This window comes from Staurois parvus, unplaced genomic scaffold (assembly GCF_062004578.1).
Source record: "Staurois parvus isolate SC_StPar_1 unplaced genomic scaffold, SC_StPar_1.0 ptg000031l, whole genome shotgun sequence".
NCBI lineage: Eukaryota > Metazoa > Chordata > Amphibia > Anura > Ranidae > Staurois > Staurois parvus.
Genome location: NW_028317827.1, coordinates 6,748,619 through 6,759,077, shown reverse-complemented (window position 1 = coordinate 6,759,077; position 10,459 = coordinate 6,748,619). Strand labels below are relative to the sequence as shown.

General features: G+C 46.9%; 1 protein-coding gene across 3 annotated transcripts in view; it reads left to right on the top strand.

The window, feature by feature from the left end:
* Positions 1-1,091: 1,091 nt before the first annotated feature.
* Positions 1,092-10,459, top strand: part of WDSUB1 (WD repeat, sterile alpha motif and U-box domain containing 1) — a 154,574-nt gene continuing 145,206 nt past the window's right edge. For all 3 annotated transcript variants that reach the window (XM_089659751.1, XM_089659752.1, XM_089659749.1), the window contains exon 1: positions 1,092-1,178. The gene's annotated coding sequence lies outside the window, so the exon portion shown is untranslated. The remainder of the gene's footprint in view (positions 1,179-10,459) is intronic.

Here is a 10,459-nt window from a genome sequence, read left to right as displayed (position 1 = left end):
TATCGTCGGCTTGCAACCTATACGGGGTTAACTGGTCCTTCCACACCGTCCGGTCTGCACATGCTCAAGAAGTGTTGTCAGATGGAGGAGGTTCCTGCTATCACAGCCGCATTTCCTGGTTACAGACCTCTCACATCTTGCACAGCCTTACCTAGATCAGTTAACCCCATATAGGTTGCAAGCCGACGATCCCCGCAAGATGGATCGGATCTGCGGATTGGGGAGCATAATGGATCGGACTCCGATCCATTAAGCTCAATCTGCAGATCTGATCCATCTTGCGGGGATTATCGGCTTGCTTTAAAACTTTCCATTTTGTGGAGCTCGTGGAGAGGGTCCGGTGTCACCCCATGTGATAGATGTCACCTGGTGCGGCATGCACCCCCCTAGGGACACCACTGATGTATCGATTTGCTCAGCAAAACATAATTTTTTTATATTTTACCAAAAAATTGGGTTATGTATTGTTTTTTCGTATTAGAATTAAAAAATATATTTTTTCCCTCAAAATTGCATTTGCAAAACCGTTACACAAATAACGTGTCAAATAAAAACATGCAAAACCCACCATTTTATTCTCTAGGGTCTCTGCTTTAAAAATATATAACGTTTGGGGGGTTCTAAGACTTTTTCTAGCAAAAAAAAAATACTGATTATTACATGTAAACAAAAGTGTCAGAAAAGGCTTGGACTTTGAATGGTTAAAAACCAGGAGATCGTACTACAGATGTAACTGGACTTCATCTTATATTTGTCACTCCGGGGTAGATTTACTAAAACTGGAGCACGCAGAATCTGCTGCAACTGTGCATGGTAGCCAATCAGCTTCTAACCTCAGCTTGTTCAATTACGCTTTGGCAATAAAACCTGGAAGCTGATTGGTTTCTAAGCAGAAGTCAGCCTGATTTTACACTCTCCAGCTTTAGTAAATAAACCCCTCCGTGTCACAAATGAAGCTTTCTTTCCCTCTGTAGCAATAATGGACATTTTATCAGGAAAGAGCTGATCCCCTACAGAGCTGACTACCAGGTGATACTAGTCACATGACAGCTCGGTCACCCCGCCCAACCCCGCTGCCCCTCAAGCAAACATGGTGAGAGAGGAGGGTGACGTCACCTCCGTCTCTTCAGCGATCCGCTCTATTCCCGCCCCCTGCCGGCCAGCTTCCGCACAGTCAGGTAAGCGCTCTGTGTGACTTGGGGGGGATTCGGACTGTCCCACCATGCACGCAGCGCGGGGGAAGATTAATCCTTCCCGGGCTCTATATTAGGAACACGCAGCGAATATCTCACGGTAGTCAGTGCTGTGTAGCTGCCAGTATATATTTCCTGCATAGACCTTACATTTTGAGAAAGAAAAATTAAATGTCTGTGTGAGCACCCCTGTAATGAGTGTGCAGGTGGTAGAGTCCGGGGTGAGCATGGTGTCGGGGTGTGTGCGGAGGTGACTTGTGGTGCTGTGTGAGGTGGAGGTGCTCCTGTGTGAGGTGGAGGTGCTCCTGTGTGAGGTGCTCCGTGTTTGCCTTCCATCTCCTCATGTCTGTCAGCTATGTCTGGGCTCTACAGAAACTTGTCATGAATTGGCTCCATTCTCCCCCGGGGTTTCTGGTTGGGTGAAGAAGCCTGTGTTGTGCTTGTGGTGCCATTCATTGTTAATAGCACCTCAATAGCTGGTCGCAGACGTGTTCTGTCACACGCATTCACACCTGAGCTGCTTGTAGGTCTATGCTCAACTTGCAAAAACCTGTTGTTTTCAATGGCCCTGTTCACACCTGAGCATTCTGTTCCCTGTAGCACAACACCTGTCACTCAGAAAACGGCATGAGCTTCTTTTCAGGCAGAATTGAGCGTTGTTGTCCCCATAGACTTCAGTGGAAGCGCCTGGAAAGCGTGACATGACCTTTTGGTTAGCTTTGTTAGCAGGTGCTAGACAGGCATTTGGGAAATGTTTGTTCACGCTCCTCAAAGGCCTATGAAAATTCTACACGTGGCAGCACACAGTGATGTTCACACTGAAGGGTCAGCTTTGCGGTAAAATTGACACTTTTTCAAGACTTTTTTTTTGTGCGTTTTCTGTTCAAAAAGCAGCTTTTCGCTCCTTTTTCAGCAGCACTCCCCACCTTTGACCTGGGGTTCACACTTGTGTGGTGCGGCATACTGCATGTGATTTACAAAGGAACCACACCGCATTCCTGTGCAAATCACGTGTGAATTCTGTGCGGTGTGATTGGAGCCATACATTTTGTACAGCTCAAATCACACCAAAAAAGGTGCAGGATCCTTTTTTTGGGTCCGCACTAGAATCGCAGGGGTAGTCACACCTATGTGATCCAATTCTGTACATCGCACTGCGTTTTGCGGACCAATTTCGGGGTGTTGTTATATTAACATACACACTCGCAGCGGTTCACATGAATGGGGTGCGAATGTAATGCGGTGCAGAATTTGCACAGAAACCGCTACGAATTCCGCACCGCATCAGTGTGAACCCAGGCTGAGTTGAAAACTGCCTGCTCCTGAAAACATGATGCTTACACCCCATTCACACTAAGTTGTTTGGCATCGAGGGCAGAATCGCCACAACTGCCCGCGATTTCAAAACGCTTAGCTAAAATGAGAGATCACAGACATGTTCAGGTGCCTGAAAAGGAGGTGCAGTTCTGCCGCGAATGTCGCATGATAAATCGCGGCAAACCGCATCACACAACGTGTGTCAACCAAAAGAAGTTCTTTTGGGCGACCCCCCCCCATTGCTGTGATTGCAGCGCACTTCACACCACGTTTTCAAGTGCCATTAACATGAATGGCACATGAACACTCAATCCCGCAATTTCTCATTTTAGCAAAGCGTTTTGGAATTGTGGTCGGAATCTTTGCGATTCTGCCTGCGATTGGAAACATCCCAGTGTGAATGGGGCCTTAGGTGTGAATGTAGTCCAATAAAGCTCACCAGGCTCCACATGAAAAAAAAAGGTTGTAGTTCTTTGGTGCGTTTGTCACACGTCAGGCAGCTCATTCAATGGATGGGCTGCCTTATACGTGACGAGCGGTAATGCTCACAAGCAGGAACGCGAGTTCCCGCTACACTGCTGTGTGAATCCAGCCTTGAGGGTTTTGGAACCCGGGTTCACACTGATGCATTGCGGAATTTGCACCGGTTTCTGTGCAAATTCCGCATCGCATTATAGTCGCACCCCTGTTCATGCGAACCGCTGCAGGTGTGTATGTTAACAACACCCCAAAATCGGTTCGCAAAACATGGTGCGATGTGCAGAATTGGATCGCATGGGTGTGAATAACCATGCAATTCTATTCTAGTGCGGACAAAAAAAAGGGTCCTGCATCTTTTTGGTGCAGATACGGTGCGATTTGAACCATACAAAATGTACGATTCAAATCGCACCGCACAGAATACGCATGTGATTTGCACAGGAACACGGTGCAGTTCCTGTGCAAATTGCATACGATATGCTGCACCGCACAAGTTTGAACCCAGACTCAAGTTCCAAAACACTGATGCTCTGTTCACACCTGGGGGTTTTGTAGACAATTCTGTCCATGATCCCAAAACACTCTGCAATACTGACAAATCGCACCACGCTTGTTAAGGTGCTATTCATTTTCAATGGCACCTAAATGTGGGTGCGATATTGCTGCACGAAGCGTGTTGTACAAAAGAAGCTCCTATTACGTTTTGAGCAGAGTCGCACCTGCGTTTAAGTGCCATTGAAAATGAATGGCACCTTAACAAGCGTGGTGCAATTTGTCATTTTTTCAGAGTGTTTTGGGATCACTGAAAGAATGGTGGCGATTCTACCTGCGATACAAAACACCAAGATGTGAACGGAGACTCGGGGAGAAAAAAAAAATCAATGCATCTATATGGTGGTGGTTCACATCTCCACTCCAAAATGTCTGAAGCTTAAAAAAGTTTTGGAGCTGCTTCTGCAACTCAATATAACTGGTTTGGTGTATTTTGGGGCGTTTTGAGTCCCATAGAATTGCATTGGAGCAGGGGCGGACTGACAACTCATGGGGCTCCCGGGCAATAGGGGATCACGGGGCCCCTGTGTCCTTGCCCAAACTCAAAAAAGCCTATGTAAAAGGTAACGGGCATCTTATGGGGCCCCCTACTGACCCTGGGCCCTCGGGCAGTGCCCGAGTTTCCAAATGGTCAGTCTGCCCCTGCATTGGAGCAAACAAAAACATGCACTATGTGCGCTCTTTCGGCCAATATGTCCATCACAGCAACAAGTGATGTTACAGATGATACTGTTTTGTATACAAAAACTTCTGAAGCTCAAATATTGTAACAGAACACCACGCTCAGGTGTGAATGTCGCCTTAGGCTCCATTCACACCTACAGGTGCACATGAGCGTTTCTGCATGTTTTCAGCGCGTCCCTGTATGTTGCATGTAAGGTAGCACATTTGTGTCAAAGGGCTGCCCTAGGTTTGGTTCACACCTACAGGGCCACCGAAAGGGTGCTACCACCGGTCCTCCTGTAGGGGGCTCGGAGAGCAGGGGAAGCAATACAGCGGGGGGCAATAACAGAACAGAGGGGTAAGAGTCAAGGTCAGGCAGACTGTACAGGGTCCCGTGATTTCTAACAGCAGCCCTGGGTGTGACTAAGTGTGCAAGTAGGGCAGCCTATTCATTTCACTGGGCTGTCCTACACAGAAAAGAAGCCCGAGTCTTTTCCAGAAACACAGCGAACCGCACGGTGCTGCAGATGCATGGTGGTGGCATTAACAATTAATGGCCTGCCACGCATTTGCTGAAGGGCAGCTCATTTCTGTGCATGTTGGGAAAGTGTTGCAGTTATGCGTCTGTTCTTGACATGCATGGAATGCAAGCCTAGCCTTACGTGCAAAAAAATGCAGAAAAAAAAATAAGCCCTTGACTCCTTTTTCCCAAAAATGTAGCTGCACAGCCCCAAATGCAGGCAGTGTGTGTTCGGGGCGTGCAACTGCTTCTATGCAGCTGTCAAATATTGGCATGCAGCTGTGTCCGTGCAGCCGCTGCATCTGCTTCCACCTCCATAATAGGCTACCTGCATGCAGCTCAGGGCGGATACAGCCACCAAGACAAAAGCAGCCTGCATGCAGGACACCTACCAGAATGAAGCCTATGGCAGGGGTGTATTTACCACAAGGCAGTTGCCTAGGGTGGCACTTTTCTGGGGGGCAGCAGCATTTTTCAAGGGGGCAGTGCCGTCCTCTGAAAGAAGGAAAGGAAGAAGGGACACGCAGCACGGGGATCAGGTGGGATCCGAGAGGGGCTGTGGGCTGCTTGATGGTGTATGCAGAGCCTCACTCATGTTCCTGGGGAGCTGTGAAGATGAGTGGCTTATCTCTTGCGGTGCGGGGGGGGGGGAGGGTTGACAGTGTATGGGGGGCAGTGGTAGTGGAAGGTTCTCTCAGGTGGGGGGAGGGGAGGCTGGGGTGTTGTTCTTCAATGTCAGGCTCTCTTTGTGGGGAAGGGGGGTGTTGGCTGGAGTCAGGGTCTCTCCATAGGGGGGAGCCAATTTTTGTGTTATGTAGGACAGCGTGAAACCTAAATACACCACTGGCCTATGGAGGTGTCTGCTCTGAGACTGGAGGGTCCATACCAGATCATCTGCCTGTGATACAGACAGGAGGAGGTTGAGGAATTTTATAGGGGGGGGGACAATTCCCCCATAAGGTCCACCTTACCTGTGACTGACAGCGCTTAATAGTGGGTTTGGGTAGGCGGAGCCGAGAGACTAGTTTCCCTATCAGGTCCACTTCCTGCATGAGTCATCATTGCCCAAAGATGCGCATTGCAAAATGTGGGTAGTGATGTCATCAACCATCTCACCACTTTGTTTACATTCAGCTGTCTCACCTGGTAGTGGAATGTTGCCAGGGATCAGTCAGCAGGAAGCTGGCCGCTGGCTGCGTCTTAGCAACCACAAGCCCTATGCAGGAAACTTGTCATATTCATGACCACTTTCCAGCACAGACATGGCCGACTCCAAGCACTGGCGTCTTTCTGTACACCTCTTTAGCGCAGGTCCTATGTACTGTCAGATTCCTAATCTGTGATCCGGCGGTAATTTAGGAGTCCTTTGATACCATAGCAACAGGTTCTTAAAGTGGCAGTAGTAGCAGCTAATTTAATTTATTGCACATGACAGTACAGATGCCGAAACCACCACCAGAAATCTGTTGTAGATGCTTTATTGAACTTCCCAGTATATGTGTATTTAATATATTTTAGACATGTTCTTTACCTATAAATGTGTGTGTAGACAGCTAAGAATCATGAGATGGCTGCTGGATGCTGCCATCTTGGATGTGATGTCATCAGACCCAGCACAATCTCTAAGTTTTTTTCATCAGGGTTCCGCTGGTGGTCATGACTGCAATTGATTTGACTAGTTGCAGACTTTGGGCGTGCTGCACATGCCCCCCCAAAAATCATCATTGTACAGAGGGAGTGTGTAGCACATCCAGCCAGTCTCTTTGCCCTGCTTATAGACCCCCCCGCCATTTTGCATAATTGTCATCTGTGAATAAACAAACCCGGCATAAGGCTACATGTATACTAGCCTACTCTGGCTGCAAAACGCAACAAAAACAGTACCGTGTTTACACGTCTTTTTGCCACGTTTTGCATTTTCCTGTGGCCTAAGGCTTCAGGAGCTATTTGACAATTTTTTTTTTCGGGGGAGTGGGGGGGTTGCCCAGGCTTCAAAACTCAACTCCATAAAACCTGTGTGTCTATATACACATAGGCTTTTAGCAGAGATCAGGAGCTGTTGCGTTTCGGTGAGGTTAAACTTCCCTCTCCTGAATGCGGAAGAATCACATTCAGGATAAGAACATTTTGACTGCTGGCCATGGAAAAACGTGTAAGCATGCTACTGCATTCATATGCATTTTGCATTTTCCCGTGGCTGTGTTCGCCTAGTGTACATGTAGCCTTACAGCGTATTCAGAAAAGAAGTCGACAGCTCTAGCTGTCAAAAAAGCAGTGTGAATCTGCTGAATGTGTGAGAGTTTATAAACAATACCAGACTGTAATTATACAAAGATACATAGTAACATGTTACATTTGTATCTTTTTGTTCATTCATCTGCACATCAAAGGGACGAACTGAAATCTAGCGATGATGTCCGTTAAAGCAATCTGAGAAGTTAAAAAAAAAAAGTTAAAATGTTCCCCTGTTCAATTCTTTATTAACCCTTAGTTTACTTTAACAAGCCCTAATTAAAGTGATTCTAAAGGCTTAATTAAAAAAACCAAACAAACATGTCTTACCTGCTGTGTGCACCGGTTTTGCACAGAGCAACCTGGATCCTCCTTTTCTCAGGTTTCCCTGCTGTTGGGTGCTCCCACAGCACTCAGCTTGCTATGGGGCACCTGAGCATGCACACTCCCCAGCCGCTGCTCCATGTGTCCACTCACACACGGAGTCATGACTCAGCCTTGCCCCCCTCTCCTCATTGGCCCACTGCCTGTGGTTGACAGCAGTGGGACCCAATGGCTCCTGCTGGTGTCTCAGCCAATAAGGAGAGGGAGTCCCCAGATAGCCAAGACTCCAGTGCACATCACTGTATTGAGAGGGGGCTTAGGTGAGTGGGATACCTCACACAGGTTTCTGAGCTTTTACAACTGTAGCAAGCGGACACACAGAGATGGACGCGGTTCAACCATTTTGGCTCCAACCTCCATCTTGGCAAAGGGTCAACCATCTTGTACAAACATATTCCCCCTCATTCTCTCCCTTCCTCTATGTTCATACACAGTGCCATATGGCCTGTGTGTTAGAAGTGTCACAGGCCGGCCAGGGCACAGCAGAAGCCCCGAGCTATAAATCATTTTTTAGCTGGGTGCCGGGCGGGCTGGGAAGCTGAGTAAACTAGCACATCGTAAAAAGATAACTCAAGCCTTCCCCTGAGTTCAAACACATTCCAGAGGAGTAGAGACTAGATAACACTGTTAAAATCCATTTTCCCCTATGTCTCATATCTTGGACGATGAGAGACTTGCGTAAAAACCAGGTATATCTTCAGATTGGCCACGAGAAGACAAACAGTTTGATAGGTCACACTCCCTGACTGGAATACCTAGGACAGCAGAAAATTACATCTCTTGAACACTTCAAATATGTATTTCATATGTAACCGTTCCTTAGAGGCGTCTGCATACTAATCTACCCGCGGGTGGAATGTCACTTGTGCATAGGGAAAGTTATGAGCAAAATTTGAACTATGAGAGATTTTGGCTCTAGTTTAGGTATCCGCCCAGACGATCCCTCCCTAAACGGGGCATTGGTCCTCGATTTCAGAGACACCCCCTGTTGGGGAATACAAAATGGGCTGTCAGGTCTAAGAGAGTTAAGTTGAAGAATTCTCCCTTTTAACATCAGAACCAACCTGGGAGATGTGCCCTTTTACTTTGAAACTTGATCTGCAAACCCAAGGCTGATTGGCAAGTACTTTAACCCTTTAACCTCCTTTCTGTTACCTCTTTGCTGTGCTATTGTTCTCTGTATATTTATATATATATTGGTTACATCTTTTTTCTGTAAATATTTTTATTGGACCTTTTTGACCTTTTAGTAATAAATTTTTCCTTCTGAAAGTGTTGAACTGTTTCTATAGCTCTTTATTGCAACTTACGAATTCCTGCCTCTAAAAGAGCGCCACTGTGTTTGTTTAACCCTCTGTATAACCTGACTGCGGTAACCGTGTTATACTGACGATTATCTCAATGATTATTGTGTTATAGCTGATATCGCCGAGTTTCCTCTTTCTCTGTACAAAAAGGAGGTGGTGGCAGTGTGAAGGGTTAATTGCATAATTAACCTGACCCAGTAACGATCACTCCCAGGCTGCCGATACATCGATTGTGGTCCAATTAGCTGGAAAATCGTTGTGCAGGGTGCAGCTGGGCGTGGCATTGTTATGCACGTGACATCGCGGTTTTAGATTGGCTAGTCCTTCGGTTTGGTGAGAAGGTCAGGGGTCTGACACCGCGATCGTCACAACAACCACTTAAACTCCTTAGTCTCCCCTCTTCAGCTGTTATTTTCCTGCTAATATTTTTGTTTCTATTTTATTAACTATGTAAACTTTTAGTTTTTTTTTCATACTGTTGTTACACATTTCCCTAATGAAAAAAGAGCAACATTGAAAAAAAATAAACACTTTATTTCATTTGTAAATAACTTTGCAATGCTTTGAACCGGAACTATAATTGGAGTGTCATTTTAAAGAGGAGGATAGAATACGAACAACATTGCTAAAAAAAAAAGAAGATATAATGCATTTTGTTGCATTTTATCATCTAAGGCAGGGGTGTCAAATTCAATTTAATTGTGGGCTACAACAGCATTATTGTTGCCCCCAAAGGTCCAGATGTATCTGTAAGACTAGATGTCAAGCACCCCCCATACCTTGTGCTACTGACCGGAAGAAGCTGGGGGTGGAAATAGGAAGCAGAAATTACAGGGTCTGGAGGAGGACCCCAGAGGAGGGCTGGAGTCAACTGCCAGAGTCCGCTGGATGCTGGGACCAGGAGAGGCATAGATGAGGGGATGCTGAGGCTGCACAGAGAAGAACAGGATCTGTAAGAGGAGTTCTGTCCTATCTGCTGTCGACTGCTGAGATGGGGGACTCTCTGCAGCTTCACGGAGAAGCCCAGGGTCTGGTGGAGGAGTTCTGTCTTGCTCTCTGCTGCTGACTGCTGATACAAGGTGGGAGGCAGAGACAAGGGGGGTGCAGCAGCTGCAGGAGAGGTGGAAGGGCCACATTAAGTGGCCTAGTGGGCCGGTTTTGGCCTGTTGGCCTTTTTATTTTTTTTTATTTTTTATTTATTTATTTATTTTTGACACGTGATCTAAGGACTGCGAAAAAAAAAAAAATGTTGCAAGACAATATAAAAAGGAAGCCTTGTCCTTAAAAAACAATATTGTTATCTTAAGTAATGACAAAGTTATTTCCAAATAAACAGGTTCATAGCAGAAATGTAAGAACTGCTCTGGTCCATAGCGGGTGAACAGGTGAGAGAAGATAAGTGGTTTAACTAGTTGCCTACCGCAGATAGCTGAATGACGGCTACACTGTGGCCGGCCAGTTCTGGGAGGGCGTCATATGACGTCCTCCTAGAACGCACTCTCCTGCGCGCCCTCGGCGATCTCCGTGATCGCTGTGTCCTACGGACACAGCTGATCACTTGATGTGGTAAAAGGCCAATCACAGCGGCCTTTTACCGCGTGATCAGCCGTGTCCAATGACACGCTGATCACAGGGAAATGCAATTGCTGGTTCTCGGCTGAACTTTCCTCATGTTATCAGAAAGTACTGCCGAGAACCGGCAGTTGTCAGAGCAGGGATTGGCACTGATCATCAGGGGACTGATGATCAGTGCCCAGCAGTGCCACCCAGCAGTGTCACCCGCAAGTGCCCATCAGTGCAGCCCAGCAGTT